Here is a 21,861-nt window from a genome sequence, read left to right as displayed (position 1 = left end):
TATATTTCAGCAGATAAATTTTCAGAAGGCTGGTTTATAAAATCAATTGTCGAAATGTAGCAGCGGTTTAAATTATTTTCCTGTTGAGCTCGTCACTCATTTTCGGGTAGGTTTTTAGTATCAGTTCCTCCTGGGAGGTATGCATATAAGAATTTCTAACACGCAGTTTTCAAACAAAATTGTGAGTTCAGTATGTGTAACAGCATACATCTTCATTTAGTCTAAAGTAAGAATAAAGTGTATAGCCGTACCTTTTTTGAAATGATTTTCACGGAATGCTTAAAGTTCATTCTAGCTATATTCTGATCTCGTCCTGCATACAAACGTTAATTGATAGTGAAGTGTATATGGACAATGAACAAGTATATGTTGTAGTATTATACAGTTATTACTCTTAGAACCACTTGTCTGCCAACACTTGGTTAATGGGCGTTTGTATGGAAACCATATATCTTTTCCATCTGAAAAACTGGTATCTGTTCTACGGTAGTAGAACTTACCAGAAAATTATTCTACGAACCTAAGTTTTCTAGTGCTGAATCTTACAAATACTGTAAGAGCAATGTCTCCTGCATCAGCAGCGAACAGATTCACCTCTTCTAATGTTCCCCCCCAACACGAAAATCTGTGTGAGTGTCGCCTATGATAATGGCGAGTTGCGTCAATCGACCCTTAGGCCTAGCACAGACAGAAGTCGCTTTAAACATATGTGATGTAGTCACCATGCTTAGTTTTTAGTGTTTTCTTGTATTATGTTTCGACCGGTTTACCTCGGCTCACGATGACTTAAGCTTTGACTGGTCTTACTTGCTAACAGTTCACACACCGCCATATGATGAGAATTGATTTCGTAGGCCGTCTTATGTTGTGAAGGAAGTCCCGTCACGGGCGTTTCTAACCACTGAAGCGAGTGTTAAATTAATTACGTCAGACAAAAAGTTGTCATCCCCAGAAGACATCACGTTAATAAGTTGTAACAGTCGCTCTAGCCTTGATAGCGACGTAAGTTCGGTGTCGAACAGAACCGATAAATTTATTCAAGAGATGAAGACACTCTTTTATTACTAGATGTCGTAGAGCTATCGAAATGCGGTGATTTTGATTCCTGTTTTTCACTTGCTGCTCTGAATAGTCCCAGACGTTGCCTACGGGATTAAAATCTGGTGATTTTGCGGGTCGGTGGAGGTGTCATAGCGTACCTGAGGATTCGTCAAACCAGGAACAAACGTTGTAGCCCACATACCCTTTTAACCCGATAACATTCCCGATTCTGTCTCGTACGCCCCGTGACGTTTGCAGTGAGGGACATACTTAAAAGGGAATCAGACCACTGAGGTAAACTTGATACACCGCCCAGTCTTTATTTTATATGAAATAGTGAATAAAAAACTAATAGTAATTTTATTACATAATTAGATGTCGTCCTGTCACTTCTAGAATAACGCGAGTAATAATCATGAACCGTGTAAAACTGAGGCATCAGATTCAGGCTGGTGAAAATATTACTCAGCCACTCACTAAGTAAATGCCTCGTGAAATTATTTTTGGAATAGTTAATAGTATAACCTGTTGAGTGTAGTGTATAACATTAACAGCATCACTTGAATATTCACATAACAAAAATAATTCATGTATAAACACTGTTCCCTGAAAATGGATTTCAGAACATATCGTCAAAACAACATATATTCACAAAATCAAAAGAATTGTGTATAGTATCAAGTTTTCCACATAATAATGATAAATTATTGTTAGATCAACTCTGAAAAAGGCAACGCAACGCAAGATTCACTGACAGCTTACTGATCCATATGTTAATGGCGTGCTAAACCACTGTTTTACCTAGTACGCATGTCCTGGAAACGAAGACATAGAATTAGTTATTACATTAACGTGCAACACTTTGTAAAACAAGTGAACTTTGTGTGTCATACATGGTGTTTGACAATGATTTGACGGTTTCAGATTTGAATAAAAAGCGCTAAAAGCATAATACAGCGACGGTAGTGCCGTTTATTAATAGCGCGAAGTGTCAAGATTCATCCCATATGCAGGTCAGCAGTCATATCGTACTGGTCGCAGCTACATCGTGCATTTGCAGTGGAGTGGTATTTTCGCTACGTCGAATCTGTCGTGAAGCTGCTGCGGAAATGCTTTCCTCGCGACAAGGGTGGGGACATTGGGAGGTTCCCAGGGACAGCCGCGATATCGAACTGCTGCTCGTGGAGCAATATTGAATTGGGTAAGAGACTTCCGTGCAGCTGCCAGTGAATCGAAAACAGAAAGTCAACCGGACCTCGGAAAACCGTCAAAACCCTCGAGAACATCGAACGTGTGCATAGTACTTTACAGGAGAGCCCTCATCTTTATTTAGAAAAAACGTGCCCAAAGCTTGTAACAATAAAAATATCGAACTAACGATGAAATTTCCAGAACCCCTCCGGCGAGATGTGTTCCAAAACTGGGCGAAACACCTCGAGTATTGTGTAGCCGCGAATGGTCGTCATTTGTCCGATGTAGGAGTTTTTAAGTAAACTAGAATAAAGGTTGTACCTTTCGTAAATTCTTCAAGTTTGTTTCGTTATTAGTTTGTGTTTTATTAAAACCTGAAATCGTCCAGACATTGTGAAACACCCTGTTTAATAAGTAGACCTATCTTGAACGATGAAAAAGCATGAACATTTAAGACAACTGCTCTTTCTTGCTGTTGTCTGTAACATGACTTGTGCATGTCCCCTTAGTATCCTGTATTTTTCCCGTTACATTTATACAATAAATAAAAAGGGGCAGTAAAACTGTTGAGAAATAATTGAAGGTTCTCATATAAGGAAGCGAATTACGGGAGAAAACGTGACCAGCTGCTGCGGAAATGCTTTCCTCACAAGGGTGGGAACTTTGGGAGGCTCCCAGGGACAAGCCGTGATGGCCCGTTTGCTGTATTCTGAAGTAGCGGTTTCCTGGCGCAAATCCCTGCGCACGGCGGCAGAAGTGCCTCAGTTTTCTAGTGCCCACTCCAGCTGTGACAAGTATTATTCAGCGTAAATGTTAACAAGTACACGGCCCTTTCGTTTCCCTTGAGAGTGAGAAAATTCATACCGTCTGGACGGAATTCCTGTCCGTCCAGTCCAGCGTATTGTCTCCTTTTCTAGACACTGTGCGTGCTATATCCAACAATAGGAAAAGACCGGTCCATCTTGGTACCATTCTGATAATAGTTATATGCGCATTTGTACACCATGTCAGAGAAATTTTCACAGGATCCCTCTTAATTTCAAGCGTGAAGCATATTCACGTTCGACACATTCGCAACGAGCTTGCTATCGCCCGTCCAAGGAGAGTTTTGACCGAAAAGAGAGAACATAGAATTTCAATCGTTCGCTTTCTGGCTTTCGTTCCATGCTGGCTGTGGATTTAGAAAATTCAAGTGTCACTTGAGGCGCTAGCTATGTTTCAGAGTCGGTATTCTAAGCAGCTTGCATCTAATTTTGTTCATTTGTGCTTCTGGTATGCGGAGTTCATGACGTTATTTGTCTTGTTCATTTGAAACTGCGAGCTGGCCAGATGTGGAGCTCTTTTTATTTCTTATTTCTGTCTTCCCAGCTTTTACAGTCGAAGTCTCACATAATAATTATTCCTGAGCTTTTGTTTTTAACAGTAACATTGCAGTAAGGTTTCATGTTGATCTTTTAAACTGAATAAAAGTTGTGAAATAAACTTCCATTTTTAACCCTATTTCCCTTACCCCATGACTGGCAACCCTTATTAACAAATATAACCATGTGCACTATAAGCTGGTGTTTTCAATGTAATACTGTTTTCATGGTGCGCAGTGGCCAAATGATGATAGGAATAGTACATAATACGCACGTGTTAAATCAGGTGACGAGTGACTGGCGCTCGCACGTTAGCTCCAAATCAGTTACTAATGCATGTTAGATTCATGTCTTTTTGGAATTAAACCGATAAACGTAGATAGTACTTCCCTGCTAAATCAGTCCTGCGAATATTAACTGCCTCAGCATGTAAGTTTTATTTCAGTGAGTTCAAAATAACTGTACTTCGAAACAAATGAAACATTGTGGCGGATGAAAATACCCTCACTGGAATAATGCTGGATTCTTTTGTTTGCTACTTTAGGAGATTGAGTGTAGCTGTAAGATATAAAATATTAGTTAGCTTTACTACATTAAAGATATGAAGATTTACTTAACATGGTACAATCTCTTTCCACAGGAATATTTATCACTTGATACAGATAAATTTACAACTCTTAACTTGAAGAAGAACTGATCTGTTGTTCACATTAATAAACAGGATGCCTATCTAGGACGATGGTGTCGTCTTGATTGATGACTGCGAACTGGCCTGAGGTTTCTCGGCTCAGCCGAAACTAGACCGTCGATTGCGGCGGCGTGGCGATGCTCCAGGAGGCGTGGCTACCCCAGCGTTTTTCTTTCCTCGGTGCGGCGTGCAGCGACTGTCGTTTTCTGTGGTTTCTTTGCGAGGCGTCAATCTTGCTTTGGCACCCCATTGTTCGGGCGACACCACATACAGTGTTGTGACTTGGCAAGACAGCCAAGTCACAATGAGAGGAAGCCGAAAGGCACGCGTTAAGCTCACGCAGATTGGCATGAGGTCTGGAACAGTTAAGGGAATTAATAGTAGCAAATAAAGTACGTAGTTGATATAATACTTAACTTTAATCCACAATTGGTGTACATCGCTCTTGATGATACAAAAGTATAATAAGCTCAATATAACGGGTAATGGCGCCTTGCTAGGTCCTAGCAAATGACGTAGCTGAAGGCTATGCTAACTATCGTCTCGGCAAATGAGAGCGTAATTGTCAGTGAGCCATTCCTAGCAACGTCGGCTGTACAACTGGGGCGAGTGCTAGTAAGTCTCTCTAGACCTGCCGTGTGGTGGCGCTCGGTCTGCTATCACTGACAGTGGCGACACGCGGGTCCGCCGTATACTAACAGACCGCGGCCGATTTAAAGGCTACCACCTAGCAAGTGTGGTGTCTGGCGGTGACACCACATACAGCACCTGCCTTTTCCAGCTCTCTCTCTTTTACACAGGTTTCATAGTTCTGCTTAGATAACAACAAAATATCTTTAGTTTTCATAGGTAAGCTGAATAATTTCTCTGTTAGTGTAAGTGAAATGATAGAGCAAAGTTTCCTTTAGTGCAATGAACAAGTTTAGCATAATTGACAATGAAATGAAAGAAGCAAGTTTACTTTCCATGAGGAACATTTATTACAAATTCTCAAGCAGAGTTATTCAGAGAGCAGAGCTGTACTTAAAATGCTCGGTGAACGTAAATTGGAATATTTGCAAGGAAGCAGTAATTCTATTCGCTAATGGATGTTAATAAAGTTTAGGAAACCAACATTTATCATCGACAGGAAAACGACTCTACTGCCTCCAACATAAGAGTCATAACGACAAGCAAAGGTACGGGCTCTTGAAGAAGCATACATGCAATCACTTTATTCTTGCTCCATTTGTAACAGGAATGAGATAGGAAATGACATACAGCGATCCAAAGTTTCCTTCACTATGAGCTACACAGACATAAGAGTATTTACGTAGATAGGATTATTTTATGGTATCTACTGAAAGTGTTGCTCGTCACCTTTCTCATAAGTATGCTTTGATTAACGTCAGCCTACATGCACAGGCTGTGGCTAAGCCATGTCTCCGCAATATCCTTTCTTTCAGGAGTGCTAGTTCTGCAGATTCGCAGGAGAGCTTCTGTAAAGTTTGGAAGGTAGGAGACGAGATACTGGCAGAAGTGAAGCTGTGAGTACCGGGCGTGAGTCGTGCTTCGGTAGCTCAGTTGGTAGAGCACTTGCCCGCGAAAGGAAAAGGTCCCGAGTTCGAGTCTCGGTCGGGCACACAGTTTTAATCTGCCAGGAAGTTTCATATCAGCGCACACTCCGCTGCAGAGTGAAAATCTCATTCTGGAGACATTTTTATATTGTTGTGTAGCTACGGCAGAATAGGTACCGTTTCTTATATACCATTCCTGGCAGCATTAATATTCTGATAAGTGCATATTGTGTAGAGTTTGGTCCGATATTCCCCCGAACTTCAGCTACAGATCCTGTGCTTGTTCTTTGTCAAGTTTAAATGTTTCATTCTACTGTCTAAAAAAATCACCAGCTTATAAAGTGTTGTAGAACACAGTCATTTATGGCTGTTTTTGTGGGGTCTTGCCCACTCGTCTCGTATATTGTGCCTAAGGAATTCTGCGTTCTCGGAATGCTATACAACAGTTCAAGCAAATAACATTAGTAGTTTTATATCAATAAACAGATTTACAATCTTAACTTTGAAATAACAATGATGTCGCCAGTGATGGGCGACATGCAACATAAATCCGAGTCCTTTGCTATAGACAGTGTTCATACAAGTTATATTGTCCCAGTAATGAGCCGATATTGAGCGACCGAGGCTGGCAGGAGCCGCGCTTATATTCTCTTGTAGAGGCCGCTCCTGTCGTGGTACGATCCTAATCACAGCACCACTGGCCGACGTCGTTCCACCGCCTTCTCTTCTCTAACGTTCTCCATCTTCGTTCCGACGCTTGTTGTTACGCCAGAAAAGTTTTGAAGCTCTGACTATCTTTGTGAGCATTTGTTGCTACTGCTTCGCAACCATTAAATCGTACATTGTGTGAATAGCTTACTAAGGCCAGTTTACTTCGTCGACTACAACTATATTTTACGTTACTTCCAAACAGCTCTCATAGAAAACTTTTGCAATTGATACACTGGAAGTTTCATCTCCTCCTCACCTTAAGTAATAGTAATTTTTTTTTCTATCTGTCGCAGCTGTTTAATACCTAGTGTAACGAATATGGCAGTACTCAGCACAGTATGTACTTGGGAACTGAGGTTCTCTGTTCTGCATTCGGCCCCGGTACCAGGATGAAGGCTGTAAGTGCAGCTTGTAGCCTACCCTTGCTATTAAACGTTTTTCTAATAACTTCGAGCATAAATTCTGTAACTAGTTTGTAGATTTAATTCTCTTATCCATAGCTACAAATACGAAAACTAAGGTTTCGCCATTTCTGAGCAGCCTGCCGTCTTGGTAGTTAGTTAGGTTCTTCCCAAAAATCTGACGTATGTCAAATTTTCAACATACCTTAATATACATACAGAGTATTTTGTGAATCCTGTTGTTTTTCGGAAAATGTTCGCTCTCTCGTTCGTCTTTGAGTAGCTTTCGACAACTAATCACCATTAACTTCTTATTTTCACTATTTGGTGATAATTCTTTGGTTTATCTCAACATCTGTGAATGAATTTTTAGATTCTGAAATATTACCTGCCTTCTGAATTCCTTTGAGGAACTTTAGTACAAGAGAACGATTCTCGTCCATTTGTGGCAGTGCCCTACAGTGCCTGCAAATCAAATATGCTTCCTTCCAATACACTTCATGTCCATCTTACTCCACCTATCAGGAACAGTATCTGAAGGTGACTAGCTAATGATGCTCCCACAATAATAAATACAGCGAAACCGTATATTTGAATACCAGCTGTATCTCGTGGACACATAAAATACCAATTCTTGTTGTGTTACAATAGTTCATTATTCCAAAAATTTATCCATCTCCATAGAGCATAAGCAGAGTAAATTTTATTCACGTATTGTAGTGATAGCTGTAATGATTCGGAAGAAAAAATTCCTTGCTCATTTTTTAAATTCGCGTAACGTAAACGTGCGACATGGCAAAAAACATATCACCTGAAGACGGAATCAGTTTTTTTTATACTAGAGCCTTATTATGATAAATAATTCCCAACCCCTTCGAGAGAAATTGTTGGGAATATTTGAAGGCGAAAAGAGTTGCTTTCTGTCTGTCAGACACAGCCAATAGAAAGATGGCAAAAATTTGGCATCATGAAGGCGATTAAAAGAAGGAAGGAAATATTTGTAGATAAGTATTACCGTACTCGTTAACATTTAGAATATCCATAAGAGGAATCTCGGTTGTCTCTAATTGTGAGGTAACACAGATATCGTTGGGACAATCAAAATTAACCATGAAGGTACACCACTTGTAACAAATCCTGTGACGGTTTAGCGCTGTTTTCTGTAATTTTTATTGTTTCACTTAGAGACCTCATGAGTTCGGAATGTTTCAACTTTCCGTGTACAGGCGTCAGGGGACGTTCCCCAAGCTATCGTGAGCCTGCTCAAAGAGATAGCACGGAGGCTGTATAGAATTTCGTGTTCTCGGCGGGGTTGTAGGACGAAACTACAGCAGGGATTCCCCGAGCCCCATGACGCATAACGCGAAAGTCGTGTCTCTGTGTTCGCCAAACGCATATTACTGTATTAAATTTATATGTAGGGCCATAGCGAAAGTATTTTATAACAAACTTCTGTAGTAGGATTCATAACTAAATAATTAACAAAACAGTGTAATTAACTCTCTTATCTTGGTATGCTTGTGAAACAAGGGTGGCTAAAATTGCTATCCACCAGAATAGAAATACCTGAAGGCAGGAAGCACGGCCAGACGTCATAACACTGAGGACCACTCGCAAACTGTATTAGACAACAAAAGAAAAAGTAGGCAACCACAAACATGCCAAAGAGACAATAAATATTAGAAAAAATAGCAGCGTACCTCTATTCCCAGAACAGTGCCCATATAGAACCAGCGCACTCTAAAATTGTGTCATCGCATCGTATAAACCCGTTTGCAATAAAATCAGCATGTTTTTTTTAGTACCAAGACACAGTTACTGACTTAAGTCCCAAAAGTTCCGAACGAACAGACCAGTAACAAATATAGCAGCATAAACCTAAGTTGCGTCGGTGTCTGTCTTTATGAGACATTATGTGACTCCAAAACAAACAAGCCAAATTCAAGAATGTGCTAAAGAATGCCTTCTACATGCCGTCGTTTATAGAAATACGCTACCTGACCGAATGTGATCGTTCCATTTATCCTCGTTTCGCAGCGTTACACTTAGACGGTAGGTAGTCCTGAGCAGCAAAGTAAAAGGAACGTTAGGAGTTCTCCAGGGAAGTGTGATAGTAACAATACCACTTTTGTTCTCCATATACATAAAACATCTCATGCAAGGTGAGCAGCCATCGGGGGCTGTCGGCTGATAATCCTGTTTTTATTTACGAGGAAGTATTATCTTCAGTAAGGGGATTCAGAATGACTTGGATCGCACTTCTGTGTGGTGCGAGGAATGACAGCTTGCTCCAAATTCAGATATTTGTAAGCTAATGATAGCAGATAGGGGATACGTTCCTTTAATGTTCGAACATATTATTAATGGTATGCTGCTTTACTGCTACATTTTAGTATATATAGTACGAAGCCTAATGATTCTATCTTCTGAAAAAAATCACCAGATTTCTTTCCTAATTACTTAATGGCAACTAAGATGCTAAGAAGTTCACTAAGGAAGAACACTGCTGGTGCATCAGAACAAAGAATCATCAACAGACAAAATAGTGAATGCTGTTTTTGTGAAAGTTACTGAATGGTTTTGCAGAAATTTGATAGCTTTAAACTTCTAAGAAACTAAGTTTACCCAGTTTTTTATTGTCAAAAATGTCTCCCGTCCTATTAACGAGGTGTACCAACATGAAATAATAAACAGGGTAGAAAATTTTAAGTTCTTAGGTGAACATATTGATGAAAACTGAAACTGGTAAAACCATTTAGTAGTCTTGCTAAAACGTTTAGGTTTGTTACTTTAGCCGTAACAATAATTGCCAAGTGTTTACACATTTTGTATATTTCCTTTCATTGTTGACTTGTCGGATAATATTTTGGGGTAACTCCTCACTTACGCAAAAAGTATTGGTTGTACAAGAGAAACTAATTAGGATTATTTGTGGAGTACACTCATCTATATCTTGAAAGTATCTCTTAAAGGAACTGGAAATATTAACCACAGATGCACAATACATTTATTCGATTATCAAATTTTTTATCAACCATCCTTCAAGTTTGAGAGCAACAGAAATATTCACACGTACAACACTAAAAGGAAAAATGAACTGCATGACCCTTTAATTAACCAAACTTTGGCACAGAATGTGGGCAAATGTGTTGCTATAAAACTTTTTTACATTCTACCCGTGGAAATAAAATGTCTGACAGATAACCGAAATGTTTTCAAGCGTAAAGTTTTCTCCTTAACAACTCTTTCTGCACCACAGAGAAATTCTAGTGTAGATGTAATTAATTTAAAAGAAATCTACATGCATACAAGTAAATTTATTTTTTTTATTTTTTATTTAGTTATATATGTTTGTTCTGTTGACACATTCCGTACCATAACGTTTATTGTTAATTTGATCTACGGCACAAGTAACTGTCTAAATAATTAACCAACTAACGTTTCACGTGAACTCTCCCTGATTCTTATAAAAATAATTTCTGGCGCTACTTTCGAAAGCCAGTCTCATAACTAGATCCTCCAATGTACGCTCTACATACTGTCAAGGATTTTTGAGAACGTAAGAGCTATAGCAGGTTTCCACATTGGCAGATAGACATCCTGCACTGCGGAGGTACTTAACAGGTTAAATCATAACTCCTGCAGCAATAGTGTATTTTGATGACATACACCGTCCTTCCAAAAGGTTCGGAAACCGATTTTATTCCTGTCGTATAAGCGATTTCAGCGGAGTAACTTGAACTAACAACTGTAAATAACAGATGGGCATTCGACCACTCACTAGTGAGTAGGCAGGGTTAAGTAATGGTCGTGCGACCGAACCGTGTCAACGTTTTTGTGTCAGAAATCGCAATGGAGCAACATCTCTAAATCAAGTATTCTATACATTCTCTAGAATGTTTTGAAGAAGAGAAAAGTGTGTGCAAAGTTCGTCCTGCACGTATTGACTTTCGAAGAAAAACTACGACGCTTGGACGCCCGTCGCGACTTGACTGAAGTGCAAAACGAGGACAATTCTGTTCTGGCAAAAATTATCACCGCTACTGATATTTTGTGTTATCAATACGAAGCTACCACCAAACGAAAAAGTTCAGAAATTGACGGGAAGGTTAAACGTTTTCAGGACATATCCGACATTTAAGCCAATGTAGCGCGCGAATTGAACAAATCCAAAAGATGGACTTTCCTGATGGTTTCATATAATTGTATGGACTTTCTGTGCGTTATAATCAAGCGGAGGAAGACAGGGCAGAACACCTTAAGCATTAAAACCACCATCTTAACTTTTCTATATTTAATATTAATCCAGTGGTCGATTTATCAAACTGTGAGACGCGCGGTAGCTCTGACTGTGAGGACTGTTTGAATACACCTAACCCTGCAGTTTGGTGAAAATCTCATGGAAGAAGATCAGGTTATCGAGGAATCGAAGAGCCTGCACTGCCTGTGCTGATTGTTCGCTCCTCACCGAACACGACAGGCACTCCTGACAAGACTCTCAAAACGATGTAGGCTTTTCCTCTGTCTTGTTGAAAATATCCATACAGCCGGCCATCTTTTGTGAGTTGATGCACAAAAGATTAGCATTTCTTTGGGCAGATTTGTTAGAATTAACAGTTAACGATGCGGGCACCAGACACTGCTCAGTAAACAATAAAATTCAGATTATGCAAGGACCTACAAATTAGTAATGCGGAATTTCCGATGCATAATAGTTCTGTGGTGATCAGTCCCCTAGAACATAGAATTACTTACACCTACCTAACCTAAAGACATCACACACACCCATGCCCGAGGCAGGATTCGAACCTGCGACCATAGCGGTCGCGCGGTTCCAGACTTTAGCGCCTAGAACCGCTCGGCCATGCCGGCCGGCTGGAGAGTATTCTGTGAGTTCGTATATCCTAACAGGCTGAACTAGGCCTTATCTGAAAAAATGAGGATCTAAATGTCAAGTTTTCATTTTGCTCAGAAGCGACAGACAGAACTCAACATGGGAATGTTTATCTCGGCGCTTTAAGTCGTGCACAAGAGCATATTTGTAAGGATACAGCAGCGAGTCCTTTTTCATAATGTTTCGATACGACGATCTGTTAACGTCCATTTGCACGGATAAACGGTGTTCAGATTTCGTTGGTCATTGTTCCACACTTTCCTTTTCTCGACCAGTGTTGTCTGGTACTCGAATTCTTCCAGGACAGTTCCGGTTTTTATTCGCATCTGATCCCGTTTCGTGCCATTGGGCTGCAATGTTTTACATTGCAGACTTTATTGGAGGCGTTCCCAAAACACCTTCAGTCCTCATCTCTTGCACAGACAGTTCTACATCTACATCTACATCTACATGATTACTCTGCAATTCACATTTAAGTTCCAAACACGTTTTACAAGTATGATAATTTGCAAGACATTCAACAATTATCACGCCCTATTTTATAGCGATCACGATTTTGTGTTGCATTCACCTGGTCGCTAAACACGTCTTCATTCACTGAAATGTCTTGACTTAGAAAAGTATTCGGGACAGAGCATGTGAGAGACGCAAATGCGCAGATAAAACAGAAATCGAATGATGAACGGAAATTACGGTTTCCAGCATTTTCTATGACAGGCAGTTCTCCTGCTCATTAACAAGGGTTCTTATCAGTCTTACAAAAATTTCGCGGACATGTTCCATTTTGCCCAACCTTTATATGCAACACATGAATTGGCCACTGAAGTCTTCTGTTACGAATTCTTTAATGTGTATGTGGGATGCACTACGGAGATGAATGGCAGCTCTTCAGACGTCCCCGAGGACTCTTTCAGACCTATACACAAGTGCTTGTCAAAATTGTTGTTCAATGCCTATCATACGCTTTATCGATCTCAGAAAGGTCGCCAAGATGTTATTCCCAAGCGTATGTGATAACTAGATGTAATGGCATCCATTCTTGACATTTTTGCTGCTGTGGAATAGTTCTCCAGATTTCGTCACTGTTTTATGTATATCTGTAGATTCAGCGCCTCTCTGATAATATACACTACTGGCCATTAAAATTGCTACATCAAGAATAGATGCAGATGATAAACGGGTATTCATTGGACAAATATATTATACTAGAACTGACATGTGATTACATTTTCACGCAATTTGGGTGCATAGATCCTGAGAAATCGGTACCCAGAACAACCACCTCTGGCCGTAATAACTTCCTTGATACGCCTGGGCATTGAGTCAAACAGAGCTTGGATGGCTTCTACAGCTACAGTTGTCCATGCAGCTTCAACACGATACCACAGTTCATCAAGAGTAGTGACTGGCGTATTGTGACGAGCCAGTTGCTCGGCCACCATTGACCAGACGTTTTCAATTGGTGAGAGATCTGGAGAATGTGCTGGCCAGGGCAGCAGTAGAACATTTTCTGTATCCAGAAAGGCCCGTACAGGACCTGCAACATGCGGTCGTGCAGTATCCCGCTGAAATGTAGGGTTTCGAAGGGCTCGAAAGAATGCTAGAGCCACGGGTCTAACTCATCTGAAATGTAACGTCCACTGTTCAAAGTGCCGTCAATGCGAACAAGAGGTGACCGAGACGTGTAACCAATGGCACCACATACAATCACGCCGGATGATACGCCAGTATGTCGATGACGAATACACGCTTCCAATGTGCGTTCACCGCGATGTCGCCAAACACGGATGCGACCATCATGATGCTGTAAACAGAACCAGGATTCACCCGAAAAAATGACGTTTGACACTTGTGCACCAAGGTTCGTCGTTGAGTACACCATCGCAGGCGCTCCTGTCTGATGCAGCGTCAAGGGTAACCGCAGCCATGGTCTCCGAGCTGATAGTCCGTGCTGCTGCAAACATCGTCGAACTGTTCGTGCAAATGGTTATTGTCTTGAAAACGTCCCCATCTGTTGACTCAGGGATCGAGACGTGGCTGCACGATCCGTTACAGCCATGCGGATAAGATACCTGTCATCTCGACTGCTAGTGATAGGAGGCAGTTAGGATCCAGCACGGCGTTCCTTATTACCCTCCTGAACCCACCGACTTCATATTCTGGTAACAGTCATTGGATCTCGACAAACGCGAGCAGCAATGTCGCGATGCGATAAACCGCAATCGCGATAAGCTACAATCCGACCTTTATCAAAGTCGGAAACGTGATGGTACGCATTTCTCCTCCTTACACGAGGCATCACAACAACGTTTCACCAGACAACGCCGATCAACTGCTGTTTGTGTATGAGAAATCGGTTGGAAACTTTCCACTTGTCAGCGCGTGGTAGGTGTCGCCACCGGCGCCAACCTTGTGTGAATGCTCTGAAAAGCTAATCATTTGCATATCACAGCATCATCTTCCTATCGGTTAAATTTCGCGTCTGTAGCACGTCATCTTCGTGGTGTAGCAGTTCTAATGGCCAGTGGTGTACTTACCGAATAATTTTTTACTAAAATGTATCTTGTGCCATAATTTTTACGATATCCTGTTCATGAAGTTAATTCCCATTTCACGATTATTTTTTACTTTTGGCTACTGATGTATGACATCTATATTACGAATTTCGCTGCACGACTGTGTCTTACATTTTGTCTGTGCGGTCGTATTGGCAGTCATTATTAGTGTTAAGCTTTTGTACTTTCAGTTGTATTCAGTAATCTAGGAACACAGCATAAAATTCGAATGAGACAGTTCAAGCCGACGGCTAGTGATTGGGGAACACAGAGGGGAATAAGTTGGTCGAAAAGCCCCATCTACTAAAAGAGGATGACAACGTATTCTCTAAGGGATGTTCATCAGAGATATCGCCATGCTAATCCATCACAGTGGGGCTCGGAGAATACTTAAGCCCAGAAACATCTGGAAGCCCAGAGGAACAACGAGCTACTCAGGCGGAGAGAGATGTAGGGCCACTGAGTAACAAAGGCACTGAGCTAATGAGAGTGAAACTCACAACAGCGCTCCGTTTTGTGACATTGGTTTACCTCGAGTAAAGGGCAGAGGACCGTGTGTTCCCTTTCCCCTTATTTCACGAAAGCTGCTCTTCTCAGTTGATGCTAATAATTTTGGAATTGTGTGCTTCTGCTGCCTAGATTTAAATTACTTCAGAAATCTCGTCTATATGGAGATTATGAAGTACTGATATTCTGGCTCTAAATTAAATAAGTCACAAATTATCAAATAGTGACTAGTTACCTTCAAGCAAAAGGGTAGTGTGGAAATAGTTCTTGCGGAACCTTCAGCATATCTAGAAATCAAAGAATAAGGAAAGAGCGAATTATTATCGTTCCAAGTTCTTGTCGAGTTACGGTAATAAACATTTTCGTTAAAATGAAAAATAGATATATAGAATCAATGATCTTACACGAATGAGATTTGATCCGCAGACAAACCGGTGGTACACTGCATATGATCGTAGTCGAAGTGTCATACACCGATGGAGGCAATAATTGAAGTGTCAGAGAACGTCGCTTGAATTATGATCCACATGACTTCCACCTGTAATCTTAATCGTGCAAGGGATGTTACCTGTAATACAAGCAGAGTTGTGAACCTAGATAATGATCTTGTGTTAAGTTCACGTCCACGCTTCCAGGGAAGATCCCCTCTGCATACGCCTGTCGGGAACTTGATGTGTGGTACATTCAAGGTCAGGATGCAGCCCACTAAACCTCATGTGTTCTCCACCCCCTCCCCCTTCTTCTTTCATCTACGCCTCTGGGGCACTCGTGTGTCGTATGTTTAAGGTCAGTATGTAACCTGATAGCCCGCCCATACCTCTCGCGAGACTGCGTACATACCGTAAATATGGAGGTAAATTGAAGATCACATTCCCCCTCCTCCGTACCCTAGCCCTCTTCTCTCCAGACCAAATGGTATCAAAATCCCCTTTCCTCGCACTCTTTCATTATTATTCCAGTTGTGTGAGTCTCGTCACTTGTGCTCTGTGAAACATAGTCAAAGGATCATCGACAGCAGAGTTATACTCCTTAAAATTGGCAGTAAATAATACAATAATTTTATGAGGTAAGACGCTTTGACAGTCAAGTGTGTGACCGAGGCACTGCTGAATTAACATAAATTAATGATGTCAATAATTTTTCTTCTGTAAGCACTCCAACATATGACCACCTGCCATTGTTCTTTGCAATTTCTTATTTTATGTCCAATTTTACTCAATTTCACAGTTTTCAAGTTCGTCAACCAAATTGCATATAAATACATGACAAAACAATTAACACAGTGTGTTACAGACTGATACCTCACACTATACAAGTAACGCACCATTATATTTTTAACACACATACTCATCCATATACCACGTTAAACAAATAACGCACTGCTTTGCCAGATCTACAAGGAACTAGCTCCTGCATTTTTAATATGTTAAAGAAGAATGACAGCATTATGAGGTTGCCTTAGGGGGGCATTACACTACAGGGTTGTAGCAGACTTGGAAAAATTGATGGAAAAAATCTACTCACAAAACATTACTAAATTTTCACTGTTAATAATAAGCCCCCAGGCTAGAATACAATTTGTTGAAAAGAAGAAACTAAAAAAATGCGAGGTGGAGAATCACACATAATCGTCTCCACTCGAATCTCGCTACAGCTCAGGAGCTTCTGTTCGTGCAACAGCCCTATACCACCAGACACAGCCAACTTCGTTGCTAGAGCTTGAAGGACGGGGAAGTACCGCCGCAGGCGCTGGCCACAGCCCTCACAGGTATCTGCTACTAGCAGTCCTCAACACACATTAACCGCTAGCGACTGCCAGAAGCATCCCACGCTTCTCGTAAACGAGAAGGAGAGAGAGAGAGAGAGAGAGAGAGAGAGAGAGAGACGTATTGTAGTCTCTATCTCTGCGTAGCACAGGAATGGTCCGAATGGCTCTGAGCACTATGGGACTTAACTTCTGAGGCCATCAGTCCCCTAGAACTTAGAACTACTTAAACCTAACCAACCTAAGGACATCACACATATCTATGCCCGAGGCAGGATTCGAACCTGCGACCGTAGCGGTCTCGCGGTTCCAGACTGTAGCGCCTAGAACCACTCGGCCACCCCGGCCGGCTAGAACAGGAATGGCCAGAAAGCTTTCCACATACTTTTGATTAGATCGGGATCCTATTAAAAGCAGCCAGCAGAAGAGGAAGATGCAGCGAGTATTAAAAATGTCTAAAATTTATTGGTACATTTATTATTACGATGAATATTTCCAGTATGAGTCGTTATTACATCACAATGGATAATTCCTCATCGGTGTACTGTTACATCGTTATTTTCCTAACACTCATTCAACAACTACGAAATTGGCGAATTGGGGACAACTGCTAACTACAATGATGGAATTATTGAATTCGCGATTGTTTACCTGTGATTTAATTTGCGTTTGTTTACCTGTGAACTGCTAATATATGATCGCTGTATCTAATGAGCTGTCCAATAACAATGCCACTGATTGTGTATTGCAATTTGTTTGCGTCAGAGGGCGTTATCCAATTTTACCACACTCGACTCCCCATCACACCCCATGCGTGGGTGGCTGCGGGCAAGTTTGAAATCTTCAACAGGGACGCCCGTTCTTTTATTGCAGATTACGATTCTGAGGAAAAATTTACATACGTTTTGTCTACAGAATTTTCTTCGGTTCACCACAGACAGCTATGTATTCGCAGGAATAGAAACGGGTACACGATCGTGATGTACAACTTGAATATTCAATTACACATGCGAAGCCACTTCCATGCTGCGATGGTAGGACAGACCAGTATTACGTAACTTCTAAATGGAAACCTCATTCTCAACGTTGTATTCCTCCGACATATCGAACAGTAGACTACTCGACGCGTCACCGTTGCCGTGTAGCGAACTACGAAATGTCATAACGGGCAGCACACTGCGACTGGAATTCACTTATAGTACAGACGTAGAACAGATAGCGGCTATAATCATTACAGTTCTTGCACAGTGTTTATTGCCTGCACACCTGCCTATCATTTGGACAACAGACGTGCAAGTAGGCGATGAAAGTTGCGACCAAAGATAAAAAAATTGAAATGATCCTATTTACGTTGAGTGTAGAAGTGTTGAGGCTGCTGTTGTATTGTATTCCAAGCTTTTTCCAGAGAAAGCTCTCATTCGCTTGTTCTTTTACAAGGTTGTGAACGCCTTTATGTCTGATAGCAACGCACAGACCGGCAAAAGGAAACGAAGCAAACGTGGTACAAGAGAAGCTATTGAAATAGCTGCACTAGGGGCAGTGCACCACAACCTACGGATAAGCGTCCGGCAATTACACTGCGATTTCGGTATGTCCGTAGGCAGTATTGTCACAATATTGCATCGTCATAAGTATTTGTCTATACCACGTGTCACTGTATCAAGAACTTGATGACGCTCATTTCCGTAACTGGGTCGTGTTTTGTGAATGGGCACGACAACAAATGCAAACGAACCCCACGTTCTTTGACGAGGTACTACTTTCCGATGAGTCTACACTCCCAAAGCATGATAGCGTTAACTGACATAACATGTATTAGTGGCGTGTAGACAACTCATGGGGAACAAACTCACTGGCACGTATGTTATCGACGGCACCTAGAGTGGACGCAAATATCTAACGTTTTGTGAACAGGAACTACCGGTACTGCTGCAGGATGTTTCCTTGGACGTTCGACAACGTATGTGGTTTCAGCAAGATGGTTGCCTAGTGCAACGCAATTGAAGCACGGGAGGTATAGACCATGTTTACGCTGATCGGTGAGTCGAAAGAGGTGGTCCTATTAATTTGACCGATAGGTCGCCGGATTCCTTTCTGTGAGGATATTTGAAGGATAAGGTGTACCAGTAAGTGTCAACATGACGTGAAGACATAAGATACCGTATAAGAAATGCCTGTGCTGAGATTCCCACAGATATACTTCTGTCCTGATAATATTCTTCTCGGGTATGCAGCCGGATCATAACGTCTTCATGACACAATATTTCCGCGGTCCAACTGGCCGCCATCGTCAGGTGAGAGTGCTGGTGCACGATCTCGCCGGAACTGACTTCCTAGCGCAAGGTGCGGCCCCTATATAGCCCGCAGAAGACCCACAACACGTGCGGGAGAAGGTGCCGTAACTGCCCTCTAGCGCAATAAACATACCGCGCCGCCAGTGGTGGAAATAGGCAAAATCGAGATATCGCTGTCAAAAATTAAAAAAAATTTAATTCCGACGATCGAAACACAGACCGTTGTTTTTTGATGTCAGATAACACCGGGTCCCAAGTCTTACTTAAAAGATAGCCCTTGTCTCTATTAATAAGATTGTCAGATAAACGAATCTCTATGGATTCTTTTAAAACACAGTCCCAATAGCGAGATGCAGGGGCAACCATTTGTGTCTTGTCATAGAGCATTATGTCCTTCGGTGAGACAGCGCTCCGCCACTGCAGATTTCTCAGGTTGAAGCAGCCGTGTGTGCCGCTGGTGCTCAACACATCGGTCCTGAATGGTCCGGATTGTCTGACCAATATAAGCTTTCCCACAGTGGCAAGGGATCTTGTACACACCGGGCTTCCTCAAACCCAAGTCATCCTTTACAGAGCCAAGGAGCGCTCTAATCTTGGCTGGCGGACGAAAAATACTTTTGATATGGTATCTTTTCAGAATTTTTAAATTTTTGACAGCGATATCTCGATTTCGCCTATTTCCACCACTGGCGGCGCGGTATATTTACTGCGCTAGAGGGCAGTTACGGCACCTTCTCGCACACGCGTTGTGGGTCTTCTGCGGCCTATATAGGGGCCGCACCTTGCGCTAGGAAGTCAGTTCCGGCGAGATCGTGCACCAGCACTCTCACCTGACGATGACGGCCAGCTGGACCGCGGAGATATTGTGTCATGAAGACGTTATGATCCGGCTGCATACCCGAGAAGAATATTATCCATCATTACGCCGGGAAAGCCTTAGTAGCCACATACTTCTGTCCTGTGTACGGTCATTTGAAAAGCGTATCAGTAAGTGTACTGAAGACAGCGGTGTTACGTTTGAACAGTTACGGCTACAGTGGCACGTCGAGTAGTACCCTGTTCGAAATGTCGGAGGAATACAACATTGACAATGCCGTTACCAACCAGAAGTTGTGAAATACTGACCTTGCCCACCCTCGCAACGTATAGATAGGAGCCCACGTGCCACTGATACTGAAGGGCCATTGTGTGGTATATCGTAAATTAAGATTGTGTGCCCATTCTATTCCTCCGATTACAGGGCCATCCGTGGCGAAATGAAGAAAATTCTTCATATAAAGCGTGTGTAGATCTGGCCTTAGAATCGTAACTTGCAATAAAAAACGGGTGTTGTCATTGAAGATTTCAAACTTGCCCTCCTCTACCCATGCACGGGGTGGAGTGGAGGTAGAGTGTTGTATCACTGGATGTCCCCCTCAGAGACAAACAAATTGGAATTATAACTTTATTTGATCTGATGTATAGTTTTCTAGATATTTCAATATCTTCAGTTAAAATGAATACCTTGTATAGCTCTCCCGTAAATGTATTTCACTTTCACTACCATAGAATTTCTTAATATGACATTCTAAAATGCTACAGGTTAGTATCGAGACAGTCACGAGTGGACGTTAATACTGAGAGTGTCTTCTAGTCGAAATGCAGATTGTATTTAAGAATAGAAAATCGCAACTGACAAGGCTGGAACAAACGTGCAGGATTTGCAAGCATTTTTTCTATTTTACAGTTCACTCTGACAGTTGTTTGGACATAGGCATATGCAGTCACTGGACTGCTTTCTCATCTCCACAGTAAAACAGGTATCCTTGGAACTGCAACAACATAGTTCTCATTAAACTGTGCTTGGTAATGTTAGGTTATTTGAGGTAGGTTGTGCGATAATTCAACCTGAACCTCGTTCATTGTTAATTTTTCCCACAGAGTGGGAAAATATATCACCCTGTTCGATAAATCCCTACGCCGCAGCATTTTCTTAAAACATATGGAATAACAAGATACACTTACAGATAAATGGTGCATCTATCCTCTTTAAGCATATCCAGATAGGTCTTACGTAATATTGTCAACAGATAATCTGTACGAAGTACCCTCTGCCCCTTTAAACGTTTCCCAAATCATCATGTGACAGTTACTGGAACAGAACTGCTACAGACAATCAGATAATTCTATTTAGAAATCAAGAAGATGTAATTTTCTGTGTATCTCAGAGACTGTAGTTTTGTACTGGCGAGAATATAGGTGAAGGTAGATTTATGGTTCTCCAGAGCAATGATAAAAGAAACTAGGCCGATAAGCCATAAATACAACTCTATTATGTTAACATAGACTATCGGGGAGAAAACAAGACAGCAGTTGCGTTGAGCACTTCCTGCAACTGCTGGCCCACACCTCTACCGTGGGAAATACCTAGCAGCAGAACCTTCTTTCTGCTAGACTTTGCTACTGATCTAGGCCTCCTAATTGCTGAGGACTGCTGCAAGTTACCTACATCTACGGCTACACGAGGCTCCTCTCCACTCAACTCTGACAGTTGGTCGTATCTATTGCATGTATGCAAAGTAAAACTGTCTGAATACCTCCTCTTCCTAGCTACCTTCTTGCCAATTGCCAATTCCCATTCCCCACCACCCTCCACCCTCCTCAACCTATGTAGTTCCTCCTTCGCGCATTGTAACTGCACGTGAAGGGCACAGATCTTACGCTCCTGCTCCTCTATTAACTTGTTTCTACTACAAATTCTACGTTTCTCTGTATCTCATCTCTATATCGAGTTATTCCCCATTATGAATTAAAATGATCCATATATATATATAGCTGGCTTTTTATCAAGGAGTTCCTTGCGGGGTGGGGGAGTGGCTCTGTACGTAAAAAAAATAGTATTTCATTTGAGTCCATAG

Source organism: Schistocerca piceifrons, chromosome X (assembly GCF_021461385.2).
Source record: "Schistocerca piceifrons isolate TAMUIC-IGC-003096 chromosome X, iqSchPice1.1, whole genome shotgun sequence".
Classification (NCBI taxonomy): Eukaryota; Metazoa; Arthropoda; class Insecta; order Orthoptera; family Acrididae; genus Schistocerca; species Schistocerca piceifrons.
Note: the sequence above shows the minus strand (reverse complement) of the source record.